Source organism: Macadamia integrifolia, chromosome 9 (genome assembly GCF_013358625.1).
Source record: "Macadamia integrifolia cultivar HAES 741 chromosome 9, SCU_Mint_v3, whole genome shotgun sequence".
In the NCBI taxonomy this organism is placed as follows: domain Eukaryota; kingdom Viridiplantae; phylum Streptophyta; class Magnoliopsida; order Proteales; family Proteaceae; genus Macadamia; species Macadamia integrifolia.
The window spans coordinates 28,312,352-28,315,437 of record NC_056565.1 but is presented as its reverse complement, the minus strand read 5'-3'; positions in this window follow the sequence as shown (position 1 = coordinate 28,315,437).

Below are 3,086 nucleotides of genomic sequence, written 5' to 3'. Positions count from 1 at the left end.
CTTATTAGTATTAAAAGGAAAAAATGCCCACACCTACGTTAGAGTAGAAAATCACTAAGATACGAATCTCAATCTATAAAGTCAAGTATGAAAACATATTGATCAATGAGAAAGCATAAATCACCTATAATTGTATGCTCTACCAATGCACCTGCAAAAAAAAAAATTACAAGAACTTAGCACCATTGCTAATCTTACTTCACTATAGTTGGAGATTACAAGTCATTTAATCAAGCTGATTTTTCTTCATAAAATTGTTGAGATACGAGTCCTCCATTATTGTTTCTGATCCAAGGACCACAAAACCATTTAGAAATCCGATAGCCTGAATTAGGTGCTCATAAAGCTTACAATTTGGGCTTTTCTACTCTCTCTCTCGAAATCTTAATGTTTAGCTTATAATCAAGGAATTGATAATATAAATAACTATCAGTATGTCTTTACTCTTTTTTTCACTAAAATTCAGAATATTATTAAAGAAAAGAACTAAAAGAATTTCTCTTCTCTTTTATTTCTATTTAGTTCCTCAATGACTTGTTATGGCATGATTTTATAATTCCAATACATGTTGCAAATGTTGTTTTGTATTTTTTTAATCTCACATAATCCATAATGTGATCAATATTTGTGACATGTTCTTAACTCCAAAGCATGTAAATCTGTTTCTTCTCTTTCCCCGTCTCTTTTATTGATTTTTTAGTGATGATATGAGATATTTGGGCTGTAGAAACTTTTGTTCAACTCCTTTGTAGACACTTCTTTCTTAGTGCTTCCCAATGAGGCTAATGTTGTTTTATGAATACATGGTGAATCTTGTAATCCACCTTCCCTGTTCAATCCTCTGTTCACCTCTATAGGTATTTGAGCTAGCTTTACCTTCTTTCACTAAATACTCTAAATGGTTCAAATTGTATTTGTGTACAAGAATCTAATGGTCTCTTTGATGGAATCACATTCTATTACTTTTCTTGTTTATGGTTGTGCTTGCATCATAAGCTTGGATATCACTCTAATTAAAACATCCAATGCCAATTACCTTGCTATCATGGTCACCTGAGCTCTCTAATTTCACTCTAACTATGTCATCATGATAAATGGATGGATATTAATCTGAAGGATTTATGTTTTGGATTTTCTTTTTCGGTTCTCTTTTTTTCTTTGAGTCTGACTTTTGAAATAGATCATTATCTAATGAACATATAGTTGCAGTTTAAACTTATTAGCTGCAGTTCAAACTTTTTTTTATTCATTTGAATCCAAACCTATGATCCAAGAGTATGTTGAATTTCTTAATTTTTTCAGTGAAAAGTAATTCACTTTATAAGTTTCTAAAAATGTTCCTTGTAATGGATACACCAGTAGGAATTTGAATCTAGGATTTAGGACTTTCTCCACTTAATTTATTTTGATTTGTTCTTCCAACAAAGAATTTAGGTAGAATAATGTTTAGATGACGATTAGAATTTAATGGACTTGGATCTCCCTCAAATTTTTATATTTTTTTACTGAGTGCCAATCATTCAATATGTTATATTAATGTTTATCATGCTTATTCTTCATAGGTTGAAGTTGCTCAGGATATTATTGAATGTTAACGACAAAGATATTTGGGGGGAAAATAGTTTTATCTATCATTTTGTTTGATGACGATGTAAGTTTAAATTTGTATAGATTTATCTCAAGTTTTAATTTGGATGATGTAAATATTAAATGTCTATTTGATCTACTAATGTGTAACAACAGGGTAATATATTATACGAAAAACCATTTTTTTTATTTACTTCTACACCTTTAGCGATGGATTTTTACTGTCCCTAAAGAGCTACTGTTTTTAAGACAAAATCTTTCATCCCAATTGCCATAGTTTACACAGAAATCGGTCTCAAATAATTTAACGGAAATAAACTGTCACTACATGGCCTGGCAACACACTATTTACGACAGAAATTTCTGGACACATGGGATTTGGTGAGTCTTTTCTCATAAAAGAAGATAGCTAGGTGCAAATTGGTCTTCATAGTAAAACAGAAGGCTGATAGTATAGTGGATCGTTGCCACCAATTAGATTGGGATATCCAGTACACCATGGGTTTTAGGGAAAGTGTCAGGATATAAATCAAATAGAAGTCTTAACATGGCAAAATAATGATGGTAGAAAAAAAGCTCCAACCAATGGATGAAGTTTTGTCGTCATTCATTTCATCTAGTGTCGTAACTTATGTTTTGAATCATGTAGTGTCTCATTTCATCTATGAGATAGGAATACAAAAATCAAAACGGTGGACAATTAATTAGATTTCAACATTGGAAGTGTAATACCCTGCTTTTTAAATCCGGTCTGATTTTGCGGTTGAACCGGTTTAACCATGCAGGAACTGAATTATCCGTATTTTAAGGTATATACGTATGCTACATCGTATGCCAAGGGTGGGGTTCGTGCCGAGGCCCGAATCCTATCAAAATCCCAAGTTTTGGCCCTCAGGTGGGCGGACAGGTGGGTGCACCCACCCACCTGGTGACCATCCAGCTTTATGATTTTCTTTTCTTTCCATTTATGACACCCGTACGTTGGTGAGGATAGTAAAGAGGAGAGAGAAAAGAAAGGGAAGAAAAGGAAGAACCTTGAAGGTGTGAAGAATGATGGGGAAAAGCCCCATTTGAATCCCCAAAGAATGGAGGAAGTTGGGAAGAAGCAGTGTCTTTTCCGCCAAGACTGGTGGGTGGCACCGGTGGGCCCCTACCCGCCGCGCCCCTCCCGCCGGTCCAAACCGGTGGGTAGGACCGGTGGGCCAGACAGCCCACCTGTCTGACCTACCCGTGTGGCCCCGAAGGTGATTCTTGCGTCCGATTGAACCCAAATCGGACGTGCGACCTTCTTTTGACGTTCTAAACATGATTTTATCATCGGATCTCGTTAATTTTGATCCTAAAATAGTGAAGTACTAACCCCGCTCAATTATGTTAGGTTCACCAAATCCTACCCGATTCGCACCGATCTCACCCGTACGAACGAATCCTTGTAAGCGTAGTCGGCTTGGAAACGAGTGCATTGGTGGCCCGTGGAATGGGACACGAGGACTATGCAT